Below are 20344 nucleotides of genomic sequence, written 5' to 3' on the forward strand. Positions count from 1 at the left end.
GACTCTCAGGCCAGAACAAGGTGGGCAGGCAGCCCTCACCCTCCCTCCCTCTCTTTCTCTAGGACACCTGCCTTACAGACCCTCCCTCTTGTTGCAGCCAGGCCCCAGGGTGGCCTCAGGAGTGAACGTGACCCTATGGTGTCAGTCACAGAGCCCCAGGGACACGTTCCTTCTGTACAAAGAGGGGGCAGCCTCCCCATCTCCCCCGTGTCTTAGATAGAAGCACCGAGCTCAGCAGTCCCAGGCAGAGTTCTCCATGAGTCCTGTGACCTCAGCCCACGGGGGCACCTACAGGTGCTACAGCTCACACAGCTCCTCCCCCTACCTGCTGTTACTCCCCAGGGAGCCCCTGGAGCTCCTGGTCTCAGGTGAGGGCCCCTGACCTGTCTGCTGAGCTGTCATCTCAGGGTCCTGTCCCCGGAAGAATTATGGGCTGAAAGGGAGTGTGAACTCTGGGGATGGTCACTCAGAGATCTTCCCACTTAGCATCTCAGGTGCTCCAGGTTCCACAGAATCTGAGGGATTTTCACTAACAGCCAGCAGCCCTGCATCGTTGGTATGGAGCCTGGGTCCCTAAGCAGGGTGGAGAGTGTGTGGAGTGGGAGATGGAGAGGGGGAAGCCTTTGGTGCCCAGGCCTGGCTTGCAGCACAGGGACGATGGCTGGGCTGATGGGGGAGGAGATGCAGGGAGAGCTGGAGAGAGGACAGGGGACAGTCCCGTGGCTGCTCTTTTCCAGAGCCTCTTGGATGAAAGCCCTCACTCACACAGGTAGGGGCCCTGAGCCTTCTCAGAGCAGGACCGGTGGCTGCTCTGGCCAAGGTGGGACCTGGTGTGGGTGACGGTGCCATCCCTACTGGTCACCCTGCTGTAGTGAGAAGTGTCCCCACCTGTGGCCACCTCTCTGCAAGGCCCTGTGCTCACCTGGAGGCCTCCAGGCCCTCAGAGCTCACCTGAGATTGAGGGGGCACCATGGAAGGCTCATGAGGAACTAGCAGGATCCTGCCCAGACTGTGAAGTTCATGGCTACTCTCTGCATTTAAAAAAATCTTTATTGTTGAGGATATTACAGATGTCCTACCTTTCCTTCCATAACCTCCCTCCATCTGGGGCTTGTCCTGCCCCAGGCCTTCACCACCCTATTGTCTGTGAGAACAGGCACTGCAAATATGCTTATACGTTCATTGGTTAATCGCCTCCTGCCCCGATACACTTCCCTCTGAGATTCATCAGTCTGTTCCATGTTTCCATGCCTCTGGTTCTATTTTATTCATCACTTTATTTTGTTCAGTAGATTCCACATATAAGTGAGATAATGAGATATTTTTCTTTAACTGACTTATTTTACTTACCATATTATTCTCCAATATGGTTTGCACACACCTCTCTATCATTGCTTTTGTTCTGAGAACTTTTAAGCAACAGTTACTTGCACATATAAATTTAGGTTTGAAATATTTAGGAGTTCAAAATGATATTTCTACTCTTATTTTAATGGGAAATATATTAAATTTATACACTTATTATGAAGAGTAATTTTTAATTAATATGAACTGTCTTATAAAAGTTGCTCCAGATTTTTTTTTTTTACTTTAGATGGTTTTTGCAATCTATAATAATAAAAGGGTAATTTGCTAATTAGACCAGACATCTTTCCGGACGTCCTTCCTGATGAAGCTAGGGCCAGAGGGAAGCCAGCCGGATCCCGGGTGCCTGCAGGTGGCCCAGGGGAAGCCAGCCTGGGTCCCAGGTGCCTACGGGCGGCTGGCTCTGGGTCCCGAGTGATGGAGGGAAGCCGGTGCTGGCACCTGAGGGAAGGAAGGCCTCCTCTTGCACGAAATTTCGTGCATTGTGCCTCTAGTTTTATTCATAAAATCATCCACACCAATAGCTCAGAAATTGTTAGAGTTTTGCATGAATGCATGTCTGTATATTTGAGACTAACCCATTGATGCTGGGTCCTCAGCTGTCGCATAAATATAAGCTCTTGTACCCAGATAGGTTAGCACCCATGGCTCAGAATCCCACAGGGAGCACAAAGATGAAACTGACGGATTTTCTGCAATGAGAGATCATGTTTCTCCCCAATCCTGAATTCTCCATCACAGACTAACTGTGCTCCAAAGTGATTGAGAAGCAAAGTCTAAACTCATAATCCCCAGGGAGATGGAAAGAATCCATGAAAGTAGCCAAGACCCTTCTCCAGCAGAGAAAGGGTTCGTGGAGGGACTGGTAGCAGTTAGGTCATGAGAAAGAGGAGAGTTATGGGGATGCTGGGTTTGAGTGGCATCAACCCCTCACATAGCCCAACTCCTATCTGGTTCTCAGGAGCATTCGACACCATCAGCCCATCGCAGAACAACTCAGACCCCGAGAGTGGTGAGTAGGAGACTCTCTCTGTTATGGGCTTAGCACAGATTATGATGTCCTGTCAAGGGAAGGGTGCCTGGGTGGACATCCAGGGTCCTGGGTGACTTTGTCCTGCCCTGACTTCTGTGATTTGTTTTTCCAGAATCTCCAGGCTCTCACCTCCAAGACTACACCGTGGAGAATTCCATCCGGTTGGGAGTGGCTGGATTGGTGCTGGTGGCGCTTGGGGTGCTGCTCTATCAGGCTTGAAACAGCCAGAGAAGGACCCACGATGCAGCCAGGAAGTGAGCACAGAGGGAACAATGCACTGTTCAGAGAGGGGGATCTTAGGAGTGAATCTCATGTGCCCAGAAGGTTCTGTAACTTAACGTGAAACATATGCTGAGAGACCTGTCTGCGGCTCCTTGAAGGTGGAGGAGTCATAGCTCACGTGCAGGGACAAGGTCTGGACCTTCTGCCCTTGAACTGTGGTCCTTTCCCTCCTGACCACAAAGAGTTCCTGACGTTCCCCATTTTGGTGAAATTTGCATTCATCCTACATGGCAGCTACAGGTCCACGACACCCTACACTTTCATAGAACACGTTTTCCTTTATTTCTATTTATATGGATCTTCATGTCTGTGTGGAGTCCCCATCTCCTGAGTCCAGAGCATGTCGGCTATTGGAATCATTCTACAAGGTGCACAATCCATTCTGCAAGAGATGAACCCACAAGAGGTCCCAATGCCCTTTCTGGACTCCAAACGCCCCTCACCTACCCTCGGAGGCCACCTGTGTGCTTTCGGCAGCAACCTCACCCCTTGGTATTAAGACCTGGTTGTTTGAAGGGGCTTGCCTGGTCTGCGCTGTCTCTGAAACCCCCATTGTCCAAAACACAGTGAAACACACAGACAGCGTGTTACAGACGTGCACCCTTGAAACCTATGTCCTGTTGTTCACCGATGGCACCTCAATAAATTTAATTTAAAAAAACTTCTGAATCCTGGCATTTGACACTTTCTCTGGTATATATGCTTCCTTCATGGCCAATGTGAAATCCCCATGTTGTTATTGTAGAGGGACTCGCCCAGAATGGGTCAGCCTCAGGCTGGCCCATCGTTTGTGGGTTCTTTAAAATTGTTAAATATATATATATTTCTACTGATTTGAGAAAGGAAAGGAGAGGGAGGGATGGAAACATCAATGATGGGAGAGAATCATTGATCTCCTGCCTCCTGCATGCCCCACACTGGGATACAGCCTGCAACAAGGGCAGGTGTCCTGATGGGGAATTAAACTGTGACCTCCTGGTTCTTATGTCGATGCTCAACCATGAGCCACACCAGCTGGCAGTGTGTGAGCTCTTGACTTCATGTAGGAAGGCTGTCACAACAATGTCCAGGTGACGATGAGAGAATGTTTATTACAGCTGGGGACAGTGAAACACAGGAAGGGCTTAGGGTAGAAGAAGCCATAGGAGAGAGCTTAGGCTGGGTTTTGGCTACCTGGGAAAGTTATAGGAAAGAAGTGAGCCAAGGTAGGGACAGCTCCACTGTGAGCCTCACACTCACCACTGGACAGATTCCTATGCTGGACTTGCCTGGATTATTGAATCTGTTTCACACACACAGGGCGTGTGGCTCAGTGCTGACCATGGGCTGGGTCAATGGGTGGAGACATCCCTGTGCTCATCCCCCAAATATGTATGTGGAGGGGCCAACGCTGCTTCCAACTCTCTCCCTGATCCACATCCCTCCCTGCATGTGAGCACCTGCAGGAGCTTTTCTGACCCCACAGAGGTGGGACGCTCACCTCTGATGACCCCTTGCACATACCAAGCATCAGGGGCCACTCAGCTTGGACCGATTTTCTTTGTTGGTGGTGGTTCTGATCTTGGGAACTTTACTTCTCTTTTATGCATTGACTGTGGTAGGTAATCCTATATGAAAAAAAGGGTGATAGGCAAAATGACCCTAACATCGGAACAACCAAAACAACTGCTTGACCAGTCCCTATGAGGCGCACTGACCACATCTCGGTCTCTGTCCCCAGCCAGCAGGCTTTGATCACCCTATGGTGAACCAGGAGTGGGTGGCAGGGAGAGAGGGGGAAGGGCCAGCTGCCATCAGCTGGAAAGATGGCCTAGGGATTGTACCCACACATGAATTTCATGTGTCAGGCCTCTAGTTCTGAATATAAGTAGCATTTCTGAGCATTAAGAGCAGATGGAGGCCCTTGGGTGGGCACATCCACTGTCCATGTTGTCTGTGGAGTGAGATACCTTGATTCTCTCATGTTTCCACCCACCCATCTTCATCCGATCTGGGAACAACAAGGATGGACCCCTCCCATGGCCCAGGCACCATGGAACACACAAGCACTCTGAGGAGTTCAGTTCATAACAACATGTTGCAGAAGGGGAAACTAAGGCTCAGAGATTAACTGTTACTGCTCAAAAGCACAAGGCCCATAGATGATGAAGGGGAATTTACATAAGAATGAACTTTGTCACCAACCCTACTGACCACTCACTGTCCCCAAAGTTGAACCTCTGAGGACAGGATCTCAGGATGGGGCACAGCTGTGCCTGAAGAACAAGGCACTGAGGAGGCAGGAGTGAGTCATAATCTTGCTCCCAGGAAGGAGAGGGTGGCTGCTGTGGCAACAAAAAGGAGAAGGTCCTGAGGAGCCTGTGAGACACAGAAAGCCCACACTCTGGGGCCAGGAGAAGAGTTGGTTTTCCTTCCCTTATTTCCCTGCATTTGCCTCTGTGCTCATTGTCACAGGGACATCGCCCTGAGCTGCAAAGTGAGAGGGTGAGCATGTTCCTGCTGATCTGAGCTCTGCAGGCCCCAGGGACCCACATCTTCCTGAACGTCTCCAGGGCCCGGGTGACACTGTCAATGGTGAGGACCCCAGGGAGGTGCTGATGGTCGGGCTGAGGAGGAAGGAGACCCCGTGGGGGAGGCTTTGACAGGGAAGAAGGTGCCCTGGGTCACCTCACACGCAGGCGGTGTCTCAGGAGGCTCTGGGTCTATTTTTTGCTTCAACAAGAAAATTAGGGCCAGGCTGCTAGATAGAGGTTTCTCCCTTTCATGAAGAACTGCTGACGTGACAACCATGAGAGAGGGAGGGCCAGCCTCCCAGTGCCCACGCCCTCTGTGCCTGCCCAGACGGCACCATCGCATTCACTCTGCATCAGAGCGAGGAGACACCATGACCTCTACCCTCATCGCTGTGCTTTTCATTGGTGAGATTTCAAGGGAGAGGGGAGCTCTGCTCTGTCAGGACCCCAAGACTCAGGAGCCTCATGGGGAGGAGAGTGATGCTCAGGATTGAGGGACAAATCTCTCACAGGGACTCTCTTCCAGGGCTGAGTATGGACCTCAGTACTGCAGTGCAAGCAGGTGAGTCTCCCCAGGATTCCAGGTCCCTCTCACGGGGGACAAAGGGATACAGCCTGTGCATCTGGGGATAAACAACAGTGGTTCTGGGTTAATGGATGTGGACTAAGCTAGAAAATTACGGTGGGGAAGGTCTTGGTCATGCAGCCTCCGGTTTCTTTCCAGGGCCCCTCCTCAAACCCACCATCTGGGCTGAGTCAGGCTCTGTGATCCTGGGGGGAGCCCTTTGATCATCTGTTGTCAGGGGACCCCAGAGACTGAGAAGTACCATCTGGATAAGGAAGAAAACCATGGGCTTTGGAAAACACAGACTCCATGGAATCCTATGAACAAGGCCAAGTTCTCCATCAAACACATGACATTGCTACAGGCAGGGAAATATCGCTGTTACTATTACAGTCCTTCGGGCTGGTCAGAGCGCAGTGACCCCCTGCTTCTTGTGGTGACAGATGAGAGGACTCTCAATGGTCCCAACCCCAGGCCCTGCCCTCAGGAAGGGGGTCTGTTCTCAGGGTGTCCCCCTCTCACAGCCCAGCCCTGGGGGACATGAGGGAGGTGTGAGCCCATTTAACACGCTGCCTCCTCCTCTCCTAGGATCCTACAGCAAACCCAGCCTCTCAGCCCTGCCCAGCCTTGTCATGCTCTCAGGAGGGAAGGTGACCCTTCAGTGTGGCTCAGGGCAGGGATTTGACAGGTTCCTTCTGACTAAGGAAGGAGATCACAGGCTCTCCTGGACCCTGGACTCATAGCGACAGCCCAGTGGGCAGTCCAAGGCCCTGTTCCATGTGGGCCCTGTGACCCCCAGTGATAAAGGGCCATTCAGATGCTATGGCTCTTCCATCTAGTGACCCCCTGGAGCTCCTGGTCTCAGGTGAGTCCCATTATTGTCACATCCATGGACTGAGGCGTCCATTGATTTGGGCATAAAACTGGGATATTATTAGGGTCATTACTTGGAGGGGTGCCCCATGTGAATGGTGGGGAGAGGGGAGCACAGGAGCTCCTGGGTAAGAGACACAGAGCGAGATAGTGAGACCTGGAAGCCTGGACAGGAAAGGGGTTTATGAGAGGAGCAGCCCCTGTAACTCATGTCTGGTCTCCCCAGGTGATTCTGGGAAGCCCTCCCTCCTGAGCCAGCAGGGCCTCATCGTGGCCTCTGGACAGAACCTTTCCCTCCAGTGTCGCTCTGATGTCAGGTATGACAGATTCGCTCTGCACAAGGAGGGGGGACAGGGCCTCCCCCAGAGCCTTGTCCTGCAGCTCCAGGCTGGGCTCTCTCAGGGCCACTTCCCCCTGGACACTGTGAGCAGGTCCCACAGGGGCCGGTACAGATGCTACGGTGGATACAACCTCTCCTCTGAGTGGTCGGCCCCCAGTGACCCCCTGGACATCCTGGTGGCAGGTGAGGAGCCAGTGGGTTCAGTCAGGGACCCTGACTCTGAACAGGCCCTGCTGGGGGTCTCTGGTGGTGAAGCCAGAATGAAAGTGCAGGCCCCAGGGAGGGAGATAGAAAGAGTCAGAGGAGAGGGGGAAACTCAGAGAAACAGACAGAGAGGAGGGTCCTCTGAGAGAGGCCTGGTGACTCTCAGGACAGAGCAAGCTGGGCAGTCAGTCCTCACCCTCCTCCTTCTCTCTAGGACAACTGCCTGACAGACCCTCCCTCTCGATGGTCATGCATTCAGGAGCCTGGGTGGCCTCAGGAGTGAACGTGACCCTGCTGTGTCAGTCACAGAGCGCGACGGACACGTTCCTTCTGTCCAAGGAGGAGACAGCAGATCCCCCCCTGCGTCTGAGATCAAAGCACCGAGCTAAGCAGTTCCAGGCAGAGTTCTCCATGAGTCCTGTGACCTCAGCCCTCGGGGGCACCTACAGGTGCTACAGCTCACGCAGCACCTCCCCCTTCCTGCTGTCACTCCCCAGTGAGCCCCTAAATCTCCTAGTCTCAGGTGAGCAGCCTGTCTCATCCTCTCTGAGCTCCAAGGTCATCTCTGTCTCTGTCCCTAGCAACGTCTGAGATGTGATGGAAGTAGTGGGAGCATTGGGTGGTTCCACAGAGCAGGGTCATCTCCTGAAAGAGTGGACACAGGCAGCACCTCCCTCCCCTGGGACAGCCCGGCCCTGCAGTCTCAGACAGGCCTGAGGGAGGGAGGGAAGCAGCACTACTCGGGTGATGCCAACGGGAAGTGAGATTTAACTGAGGTGACCAGACAGAGGCCCTACCCCCTGACTTCTGGTGGCTCCACCTCAGAGAAGAGCATTGCTGCTCCCAGGGGGACATCCCACAGGCAGGATCCCAGGAAATGGGGCTCAGTGTGTGTGGACTCAGCTCTCCTGGGTGGTGAACTCTGAGGATCTTTTCCATCTGAACAAGGGGGCTGCCTGCCATGACCTGCAGGGGCACTTTCATTTCTGATTTCTTGGGGCACCTGACACCTGGCTTGTCCTAGACCTGCTCTGGGTGCAGCCTCTCTGGGCCTGTCCTGCTGCTCCCAGTCACTGTGACCTTGTAGGGATTGAAAAGCTGAGGGAGTCAGGGGGCAGGTACACTAATTATCCACCAGGCCTGGGGGCTCAGCTCAGCAAGAGGAGCCACCATGTTATGGAGACACCAAAGGTTTTAAAACACCCACTTATTATCTCTACTTCTTCTGGTTCCACCCAGAATCTGTGGGGTTTTCCACTAAAGCCAGCAGCCCTGCATAGTGTGCTTGGCGCCCGGGTCCCAAAGCAGGTGGACAGTGTGTGCAGTGGGAGATGGAGAAGGGTCAGCCTTTGGTGCCCAGGCCTGGCTTGCAGCACAGGGAAGATGGCTGGGCTGATGGGGAGGAGAGGCCGGTAGAGGTGGAGAGAGGACAGGGACACTCGCTCAGCTGCTCATTTCCAGAGCCCCTTAGATGGAAGTCCTCACCACATAGGTGGGACCCTGAGCTTCTCAGAGCAGAACAGGTGCCTGCTCTGGCCAAGGTGGGACCTGCTGTGGGTGACGGTGCTGTCCCCACTAGACACCCTGCTGTAGTGAGAAGTATCCCCACCTGTGGGCACCACTCTGCAAGGTCCTGTGCTCCTGGAGGCCTCCAGGCCCTTAGTGCCCACCTGAGACTCAGGGGGACCATAGACACCTCATGAGGAATCAGGGGGATCCTGCCCAGAAACTTTGAAATTCATGCCTGTTCTCTGCATTTCAATCTTTATTGTGGAGAGTATCCCAGATGTCCCCGCCCCCCGTTTTTCTCCTCTATAACCCTCCTCCAGCTGGCTTCCTCCCTGCCCTTCCCATGCCCTCACTGCACTATTCTCTGTGTCCATGGGCATGGATATATGCATACAAGTTCTTTGGTTAATCTCTTCCCACCCTCTCCTCTTTACTTCTGAGATTCCTCAGTCTGTTCTGTGTTCCCATGCCTTGGGTTCTATTTTATCCATCAGTTTATTTTGTTCCTTAGATTCCACATATAAGTGAGGTCAGGTGATATTTGCCCTTCTTAATTGGCTCATTTCGCTGAGCATAATGATCTCCAGCATGTTTTGCACACACCTCTCTATTATTGCTTTTGTCGTGAGAACTTTTACGTGATGGTTACTTACACATTAAAATTGTCGTTACAAACATTGAAGAATTAAAAGAGGTAATTCAACTCGAATTACCAAAGATGCTTCAAAGGTGCTGTGTTTTGTTTTTTTACTTCAGAACCATTTTTTTTCAGTTTTATTCATATAATTTCCCCAACAGATAGCTGAAGAATTGATCAAGTTCTACATAAATGCATGTCTGTATATCTGAGATCAACCTATGGTCCTGGGACCTCACTGTTGCATAAATATAAGCTTTTATACCCAGATAGCTTCCATGGCTCTGAATCCCACAGTGAGCAGAGAGATTGAAATAACACATTGTTTTCTGCAATGAGAGACCATAATTCTTCCCAATCCTGAATTATCAAAGCAAAGCCAAACTGTGTTTCAAAGCGACTCAGAAGAAAAGTCTAAACTCAAAAGGCCCAGAGAGACCAAAGAATCCATGAAAGCAGACAGGACACTTCTCCAGCAAAGAAAGGGTTCATGGAGGAACTGGTAGCAGTTAGGTCATGAGAAAGGGGAGAGCTATGGGGATACTGGGCTTGAGTGGCATCAACTCCTCACACAGCCCCACTTGTTTCTGGTTCTCAGGAGCAGCCAACACCACCAGCCCCTCACAGAACAACTCATACCCCAAGAGTGGTGAGTAGGAGACACTGTCTGTTATGGGCTCAGCACAGACAGTCATGACCTGTCAAGGGGAGAGGGTGCCCTGGGTGGACATCCAGGGTCCTGGGTGACTCTGTCCTGCCCTGACCTCTGTGACCTGTTTTCCCACAATCCCCAGCCCCCCAGCCCCAAGACTACACTGTGGAGAATTCCATCCGGTTGGGCGTGGCTGGATTGGTCCTGGTGCTGCTAGGGGTGCTGCTCTATCAGGCCTGAAACAGCCAGAGAAGGACCCAGGATACAGACAGGACATGAACACAAAGGGAACAATTCCCTCTTCAGAGAGGGGGAGGCTTGGAAGTGAATCTCATGTGCCCAGAAGGTTCTGGAAGATAATGTGGGACATATGCTGAGGAACCTGTCTGCACCTCATAGCAGGTGGAGGAGTCATTGCTCATGTGCAAGGACAAGGTCTGGACCTTCTGCCATTGAACTGTGGTCCTTTCCCTCATGACCACTGTGAGTCCTGTGACTGGATCCTGACTTTTCCCATTTTGATGAAATTAGCAATAAATCCACTTGGCAGGTACAGGTCCACACCTCCATACACTTTCATGGAATACATTTTCCTTTATTTCTATTTACATGGACCTTCATATCTGTACAAAGTCCCCATCTCATGAGTCCAGAGAATGCTATCTATTGTAATCTACAAGGGGCACAATCCATCCTGTAAGAGATAAACCCACCGGTAGGTCCTAACGCCCTCTCTGGACTCCACATGCCCTTCCCTGGCCATCGCATGCCACCTGTGTGCTTTCTGCAGCAACCTCACTCATTGGAATCAAGACCTGGTGGTTTGAAGGGGTCACCTGGACTGCACTGCCTCTGAAAACCCCATTGTCCAAAACACAGCGAAACACACAGACCAGGTGTTACAGATGTGCACCCTTGAAACCTATGTCCTGTTATTCACTGAAGGCATGCCAATAAATTTAATTTTAAAAACAGTGATTTTTGGAATTTGCCATTTTCTCTGTTCTATAGGTCCTCTTCATGGCCAATGTCAAGTACCCATGTTGTCACTGGTCAGACTCCGGCTCAGAGCAGATCCCCTCAGGCTTGCCAGTAGTGTGTGGGTTCTTCACTTCCTGTTGGAAAGATTTCACAGCAGAAGTTCAGAGTATATAGAGAGCATGTTTATTACAACTTGGGACAGTGAGGCAAGGGCAGTAATTAGTGTAAGAAGCAACAGGAAAGCCTAGAAACATTTGTTCTCTAGAAATGTTTCAGGAAAGAAGTGACCCTGAGCAGGTCTGCTGTAAGCTCCCTGGGAAGTCAGAGAAAAAGAGGGCCTTAGAAATAAGACCAGGGGCTGAGCCGAGGACTGAGCTTTCCTCTTCTACCTTAAGACATTCTTTTGTTTCACGGTCCGTAGCTTTAATAAACTTACTCTCAAAATTAACTGGATTCAGGTTGTGAAATCGTTCCTATACAAAGTCAAGAATCCACACACTACAGGCAGGTCCCAGGCAGACCTGCTCCCAGCCAGGCCCCTGTCTGGTAACATCACGGCTGGTGGGTAGTGCATTTTTCTTCTATAACCATCATTATTTTCCACACAATTGAGTGATGGGAAGGGATCTGAAAGCCCATGCCCTACATGAGTGGCCACATCTACCACAAAGTGGTTGCTGATCCCGTGCAGCAAACACTTCACATGCCAGCACTGTGTTTCCCACACACATGGCCTCACCTGCCTCTTCAGCCCCATCTATTACCAATCCCCCAGTGAGTCCTTGCAGGTGACAAACTGGGGTCAGAAGGAAACCCATGGCCAATAGTTCGTGATATGCAATTTGGAATTTAAACTGGCTCCATGAGAGTTTCTAACCCACAGTGGCCCTAAAATCTGAACTGGAATGAAGCCAAGCACATGGCTGTGGGGGAGATTTCAGAGTTGGGGATCACCATCTCAGGATTGGTTCCAGATTGGGGTTGCTTCCAAAGGAAAGTGTTCTTCACATTCTTTTTAATGTGTCTCTTCTCCAAGGTTTTGCTCTGGCCTCAGGCTGTACCTTCTCTGGTAGACTGCCAGACTTCCAGAAAGGTGACGGTTGAGTGTCTACCTCCCAAACCTTCTCAACCCTCCTGAAGACAGAGCCTGACCTGTGGGTTTAACAGGTGAGCTGTGAGCTCATGCTGGTCAGACATACCCTAGTCTCCTCATCCTTATTGAATCCTCACTTCTGATGCTTCTACCTTTGCCCCTTAACATAATAATTTGTGTGAGTATAAAATTCTTCACTCACAATTCCTTCAATGTACTTTTACCATATCTATTGGCCTTTTTTATTTATTAAAGGACTAGTGGTTCAGTGCATGAATTCATGCACATTGAAAGGAAATTAATTAGAAGAAATATTTTAATATTGCTAATCGTCCTTTCTCTATAATAGAAGTGTCAGCCAAGTTCACGATCGACAATGACATGGAAAAACACACATGCGATTGGCGCCTGAGAGAGCTTTATATATATCGTGCATGCACGAGTCAACTTAACCTTTTATAGATATAGAATAAACTTGGCTAATTAGACCTGCTTTCTGATTTAGCTAAACTTTTTCCAGCCCAGTGAAGCACCACAACTTCTCTTTCAGGTAATTATCAACAACACAGCAGTAAATATCAACATGAATCAGATTATTATTGTAGATCACACAGGGAGAATAAAGGGTAAAATATTTCACTGTAGCAGTATTTGACTATACTCTGCACAGTGAGAAAACCTGAAGTCATTTTCAAGGTCCACCATTTCTTACTTCTTTTCAGTTGGCTCAAGTTCCTAAGCTCTCTAAATCTCCGTTTTCTGGCTAATGAAAAGAAAATAGGATTCCACCGATTCTCCTATCTACCCACTCCAGGACTTTTGTGTGGATCAAATGAGATGAGGGACGGGAAAATGCTTCACAGACATTTGGTTACAGTGTGAAATGTTTCCATTTGGCTATGCAGCAAGTCATGTCCCTGGACTGAAGAAACTTCAAGGAGGCTAGTCGCTAGGAGAGGAAGCTGGCATTGCTATGTTACATCATTACCAGGATGGTCGGACACACACACACACACACACACACACATATATATATATATATATATATATATATATATATATATATATATATATATAGTTGGCATGCAATAAAATCAACTCTCATCGATTGCCTCCACTTGATATGAAATATGAAGACACACATTTCATTTGCATATTCATGTACCTGGCACTATGTGCTCTCTCTGTTTTCCTGCAAAATACCCAGCCACTGGTCTCTAGGTCTACAGCCAATGTCATCCTCACCTCATTCCTCCTGAATCTCACAATATCCATTGGTCTTTATCTCTTTCTTCTCTCCATGTATCTTAATTTTCTAAATCCAGTCTCTCTCTATTGCTTCCCACAAAATTTCCTCAATGTTGTCCTCCAGTTTCCTAATTGTATCTCCAGCTGTATCTTCTTGTTGAACAAAATATTTTAAGGGTGGCTAAATCACATTTTTACTTTCTTTTTACTTCTAAGGTATGTACCTAATTTATTTCTATAATTCTATATTCTCTTCTATAATAACCTGTTTTTTGTTGTCCCAAAAATCCAATTTACTTATTCATTTTATCCCAGGTATTTAAATATGCTTAAATCAAAATGTGTTTTGTATATTCTTATTGTTTTCTCAAAAATGATGATAATCCCCTTAATGACCCTGTGGACAGTCCTTCATACCACTATGTGTTATTTTGTGAGTTCCTCTTTGATGTCCATTCCTGTAGGACACTCACCTCCCACACACCTGAGTGTCCATGAAGAGTTTTCCCAAGGCTGTCCTGACATTCATACCTGAAAGGGGGAAGTGTCCTGCCCGGTGGTGTCTACTCTCTCACACTTAGCATCTGACTGCAGTGTCTGGCAGGTTCAGCTGCAATATGAGCCTCACACTTACATTTGGACAGAAGCCCATGTTGGACTAGACTGGATTATTGACTCTGTTTCTCTCACACAGGGAATGTGGCTCAGTGCTGACCATGGGCTGGGTCAGTGGGTAGAGATATTCCTGTGCCCATTCCCAACATATGTAGAGGATGCATCCAACTTTCTTCCTGTTCCACATCCCTCCCTGCATGTGAGCACCTGCAGAAGCTTTTCTGATCACACAGAGGTGGGACCCTCCCCTCTGATGACCCCTTGTGAGTCCCAGACATCAGAGGCCATTCAGCTTAGGCCGATTTTCTTGGCTGTAGATGCTTCTCCTATTGGGAACTTTTACTTTCCCTTCTCTGCATTGACTGTGCTATATCTTTCAGAAATACTATAAGTAGCATTTCTCAGCATTGAGAGCAGATGGGGGCTCTTGGGTGGGCACATTTATTGTCCACGTTGACTGTGGAGTCAGATACCGTGATTGTCTCCTGTGTCACCCCACCCATCCTCATCCGATTTGGGAATCAACAGGATTGACCCCTTCCAGGACCTGGGCAATACTTAACCCGCAACTAGTCTGAGGAGTTGGGTTCATAACAACATGTTGCAGATTCGGAAACTGAGGCTCAGAGATTGAATGTTACCGCTCATGGGCACAAGGGCCATGGATGATGGAGAAATATTTACATAAGAATGAGTTTTCTCACCAACATCAGGCCATTGACCACTTACTGTTCCCTGAGCTGAGGACTGGAGCCAGGCTCACAGGATGGGGCACAGCTCTGCCCGAGGAACAAGGCACTGAAGAGGCAGGAGTGAGTCATAATCATGCTCCCAGGAAGGAGAGGGTGGCTGCTGCAACAAAAAGGAGAAGGTCCTGAGGGGCCTGTGAGACACGGAAAGCCCACACTCTGGGGTCATGAGAAGAGTTGGTTTTCCTTCCCTTATTTCCCTGCATTTGCCTCTGTGCTCATTGTCACAGGGACATCGCCCTGAGCTGCACAGGGAGAGGTGAGTATGTCCCTGCTGATCTGAGCTCTGCAGGCCACAGGGACCCACGTCTCCCTGAAGCGTCTCCAGGACCTCGGTGATACTGTCCATGGTGAGGACCCCAGGGAGGTGCTGATGGTCAGGCTGAGGAGGAAGGAGACCCCGTGGGGGAGGCTCTGACAGGGAAGAAGGTGCCCTGGGTCACCTCACCCACAAGGGGTGTCTCAGGAGGCTCTGGGTCTATGTTTTGCTTCACCATGAAAATGAGGGCCAGGCTGCTAGATAGACGTTGTTCCCTTTCATGAGGAACTGATGACGTGACAACCACGAGAGAGGGAGGGCCAGTCTCCCAGATCCCACACCCTCTGTGCCTGCCCAGACGGCACCATCGCATTCACTTTGCACCGGAGCGAGGAGACACCATGACCTCCACCCTCATCGCTGTGCTTTTCACTGGTGAGATTTCAAGGGAGAGGGGAGCTCTGCTCTGTTAGGACCCCAGGACTCAGGAGGGTCACAGGGAGGAGGGTGTTGCTCAGGATTGAGGGACAAATCTCTCACAGGGACTCTCTTCCAGGGCTGAGTGTGGACCTCAGGACCCCAGTGCAGGCGGGTGAGTCTCCCCAGGAGCCCCAGGTCCCTCTCATGGGGGACAAGGGGTTACAGCCTGTGCATCTGGAGATAAACAACAGTGGTTCTGGGTTAATGGATGTGGAGCATCTTAGGAATGTGGGGGTGGGTAATGCCTTCTAACCCAGCCTCTGGTTTCCTTCCAGGGCCCCTCCCCCAACCTACTGGCTGGGCTGAGTCAGGCTCTGTGATCCTGGGGGGAGCCCTTTGATCATCTGTTGTCAGGGGACCCCAGAGGCTGAGGAGTACCGTCTGGATAAAGAGGGAAGCCCAGCACCATGGAAAAGAGAGAAGCCACTGAAGCCCGGGGACAAGGTGACGTTCTCCATCACACACATGACGGAGCTTATTGTTGGGATATTTCGCTGTTACTCTCTCAGCCCTGATGGCTGGTCAGAGCCCAGTGACCCCCTGGAGCTGGTGGTGACAGGTGAGAGGACACTCCGGGGTCCCAGCCTCAGGCTCTGCCCTCAGGAAGAGGGTATGCTCTCCGGGTGTCTCCTCCTCACAGCCCAGCCCTGGGAGACATGAGGAAAGAGGGAGTCCATTTAACATGCTACTTCCTCCTCTCCTAGGATCCTACAGCCAACCCAGCCTCTCAGCCCTGCCCAGCCCTGTCCTGACCTCAGGACAGAAGGTGACCCTCCAGTGTGGCTCAGGGCAGGGATTTGACAGGTTCATTCTGACTAAGGAAGGAGATCACAGGCTCTACAGGACCCTGGACTCACAGCCACAGCCCAGGGGGCAGTACCAGGCCCTGTTCCCTGTGGGCCCCGTGACCCCCAGCGATAAAGGGCCATTCAGATGCTATGGCTGTTACAGGAACAGCCCCCAGGTGTGGTCGCACCCCAGTGATGCCCTGGAGCTCCTGGTCTCAGGTAAGGCCCATTATGGTCCCTTCCATTGATTCAGGCAACAAATACTGGGGTGTTCCTAGGGCAGGGGTGGGCAAACTTTTTGACTCGAGGGCCACAATGGGTTCTTAAACTGGACCGGAGGGCTGGAACAAAAGCATGGATGGAGTGTTTGTGTGAACTAATATAAATTCAAAGTAAACATCATTACATAAAAGGGTATGGTCTTTTTTTTTTTTTTTTAGTTTTATTCATTTCAAACAGGCCTGATCCAGCCCGTGGGCTGTAGTTTGCCCACGGCTGTCCTAGGGTCATTAATTTGAGTGCAACCCCATATGAGAGGGTGAGGGGAGCACAAGGGCTCCTGGGCCAGAGTCACAGAGAAAGACAGTGAGACCTGATGTCCAGGCCAGGAGAAGGGGTTTATGGGAGGAGCAGCCCCTGTAATTCACATCCTGTCTCCCCAGGTGAGTCTGGGAAGCCCTCCCTCCTGACCCAGCAGGACCCCATTGTGGCTTCTGGACAGAGCCTGACCCTCCAGTGTAGCTTTGATGTCGGCTATGACAGATTCGCTCTGTCCAAGGAGGGGGGACGGGACCTCCCCCAGAGCCTTGTCCTGCAGCCCCAGGCTGACCTCTCTCTGGCCTACTTCCCCCTTGGACACTCAGAGAGGCTGACAGTGGGGGGTGGGTACATATTTTAGAGTAGGAACAACCTTTTCTTTGTAGTTGGCACCCCAGTGACCCCCTGGACATCTTGGTGGCAGGTGAGGAGCCAGTGGATTCAGCCAGGCACCCAGATCTGCACAGGCCCTACTGGGGGTCTGAGGTGGTGAGGCCAGAAAGAAGGTGCAGGACCCCAGGAGAGAGACAGAGGGAGACAGGAAGTGGGAGGGGAGAGGTGGAGACTCAGACATACAAAAACAGACAGAGAGGAGGGTCCTCAGAGAGAGGCCCGATGACTCTCAGGGCAGAACAAGGTGGGCAGGCAGCCCTCACCCTCCCTCCCTCTCTCAAGGACGGCTACCTGACTGGCCTTCCCTCTCCCTCAGTCTGGTTTCAGGGTGGCCTCAGGGTAGGACGTGACCCTGCTGTATCAGTCACAGAGCCTGAGGGACACGTTCCTTCTGTCCAAAGAGGGGGCAGCCGATCCCCCCCTGCGTCTGAGATCAAAGCACCAAGCTCAGCATATCAGGCAGAGTTCTCCATGAGCGCTGTGACCTCAGTCCATGGAGGCACCTATAGGTGCTCCAGTTCACACAGCCCCTCCCCTTACCTGTTGTCACTCTCCAGTGAGCCCCTGGAGCTCCTGGTCTCAGGTGAGGGGCAGGGATTTGACAGGTTCATTCTGAGTAAGGAAGGAGATCACAGGCTCTCTTGGACCCTGGACTCACAGCCACAGCACAATGGGTGGCTGCAGGCCCTCTTCTCTGTGGGCCTCATGACTCCAAGCCACATGGGGACATTCAGATGCTATGGCTGTTACCAGAAAAATCCTCAGGTGTGGTCACACCCCAGTGACCCCCTGGAACTCCTGTTCTCAGGTGAGTCCCATTATTGTCCCTTCCACTGATTCAGACACCAAATACTGGGGTGTTATTAGAGTCATTAATTTGAGTGGAGCCCCATGTGAGAGGGTGAGGGGAGCACAAGGACATTTGGGCCAGAGATCCAGAGAGAGAGAGAGTGAGACCTGTGGGCCAGGCTAGGAGAATAGGGTTATGGGAGAAGCAGTCTCTGTAATTCACATCTGTTCTCCCCTGGTGAGTCTGAAAAGTCCTCCCCGCTGAACCATCAGGGCCCCATCATGGTCTCTGGACAGAGCCTGACCCTCCAGTGTCACTCTGATGTCTCCTATGACACATTCGCTCTGTCCAAGGAGGGGGAACGGGACCTTCCCCAGAGCATGATTCCACTGGACACTGCTGTAGTGAGAAGTGTCCCCACCTGTGGGCACCACTCTGCATGCCCTGTGCCCCCTAGAGGCCTCCAGGCCCTCAGTGGTCACCTGAGACTCAGGGGGACCATGGACAGCTCATGAGGAACTAGGGGATTCCTGCCCAGACTCTATGTGAAATTCATGGCTGCTCTATACATTTAAAAAACTCACACAACTGTATTGTTGAGAGGATTAAAGATGCCCCCCACCCCCTTTTTTTCTTCCTTACCCCTTCTCCATCTGGTTCCCTTCCTGTTCTTTCTAGGCTCTCACCATGCTATTCTCTGTGTCCATGGGTTATGCATATATGCATGTAAATTCATTGGTTAATCTCTTCCCACCCCTCCCCCTGTCCCTCTGAGATCCATCAGTCTGTTCCATGTTTCCATGCCTCTAGTTCAATTCTTTATTCTTCACTTTATTTTGTTCATTAGATTCCACATATAAGATTCCACATATAAGATCATGTGATATCTGTGTTTCTGTCACTAGCTTACTTCGCTGAGCATTATAACCTCTGACATATTTTGCACACACCTCTCTATTATTGCTTTTGCTATGAAAACTTTTAAGCAATAGTTACTTACACATGTAAATTTAAGGTTCAAACATTTAGGACTTAAACAAGATAACCCTACTCGAACTGTCTTACAAAAGATGCTTCAAAGGTGTTGTGTATTTTTCCCCCAGATGCATTTACCAGTTGTATTCTTAAAAATGAACCCACCCTTAGCTCGAGAATTGCCCAAGGTCTACATAAATGCATGTCTGTATATCTGAAACCAACCCATAAATAATTGGTCCTCAGCTTTTGCTTAAATATAAGCTCTTACATCCAGATGAGGTAGCTTCCATGGTTCAGAATCACACAATGAGCAGAGAGATGGAAATAACTCATTGTTTTCTGCAATGAGAGACCATATGTCACCCGAGTCCTGAATTCTCCAGGCAAAGCCAGTCTGTACTCCAAAGGGACTCAGAGAAGAATCCATGAAAGAAGACAGGACCCTTCTCCAGCAGAGAAAGGGATTGTGGAGGGACTGGTAGCAGTTAGGTCATGAGAAAGGGGATAGTAGTGGGGACGCTGGGCTTGAGTGGCATCAAAGCCTCACACAGCCCCTCTGGTTTCTGGTTCTCAGGAGCAGCCAACACCATCAGCCCATCACAGAACAACTCAGACCCCAAGAGTGGTGAGTAGGAGACACTCTTCAGTTATGGGGTTGAGCATAGACGGCCGTGTCCTGTCAAGGGGAGGTGAGAGCCCCGGTGGACATCCAGGGTCCTGGGTGAGTTTGTCCTGCTCTGACCTCTGTGACCTCTTTGCCCATAATTCCCAGGCTCCCAGGCCCGAGACTACACCGTGGAGAATTCCATCCGGTTGGGCGTGGCGGGATTGGTCCTGGTGGTGCTTGGGGTGCTGCTATTTTGGTCTCAAAACAGCCAGATACAGATCCAGGATGCAGCCAGGACGTGAACATAGAGGGAACAATGCTCCATTCAGTGAGGGGAAGCCTTTGGAATGAATCTCAAGTGCCCAGAATGTTCTGGTAGATAACATGGGACATATGCTGCAGGACCTGTCTGAGGGTCCTTGTAGGTGGAAGAGTCATCGCTCATGTGCAAAGACAAGGTCTGGACCTTCTGCCCTTGGACTGTGGCCCTTTCCATCCTGGCCACTGTCTCCTTGTCCTTATAGATTTCTCCCCTCTGGTCCTTTGCCCTTTGCCCTTTAATATAATAATTTGGCTGTTTATAAAATTCTTCACTAACAATTTAACCCCTTCTGTGTACTTTTACCATATCCACTGGCCTTTTTTTATTTGTAAAGGAGAGCTGGTGTACAATAAAGTCAGTTCTCATCTGTTTCCTCCACTTGACATGAACTATGAAGACACATGTTTCATGTGTGTATTCATGCACCTGACACTGCGTGTTCTCTCTGCTTCTCTGAAAAAATAGCTGCCCACTGGCCCGTAGGTGTAGCCAATATCATAGTCACCTCATTCTTCCTGAAACAATACACAT

At 50.5% G+C, this 20344-nt stretch overlaps 2 pseudogenes; both read left to right on the plus strand.

Moving 5' to 3' along the window:
* Positions 1-5727: 5727 nt before the first annotated feature.
* On the plus strand, positions 5728-10252 carry LOC102440270 (annotated as a pseudogene).
* Positions 10253-15319: 5067 nt separating this feature from the next.
* On the plus strand, positions 15320-19793 carry LOC102440585 (annotated as a pseudogene).
* Positions 19794-20344: the final 551 nt, after the last annotated feature.

The sequence above is a fragment of the Myotis lucifugus genome, unplaced genomic scaffold (assembly GCF_000147115.1).
Source record: "Myotis lucifugus unplaced genomic scaffold, Myoluc2.0 scaffold_1063, whole genome shotgun sequence".
In the NCBI taxonomy this organism is placed as follows: Eukaryota; Metazoa; Chordata; class Mammalia; order Chiroptera; family Vespertilionidae; genus Myotis; species Myotis lucifugus.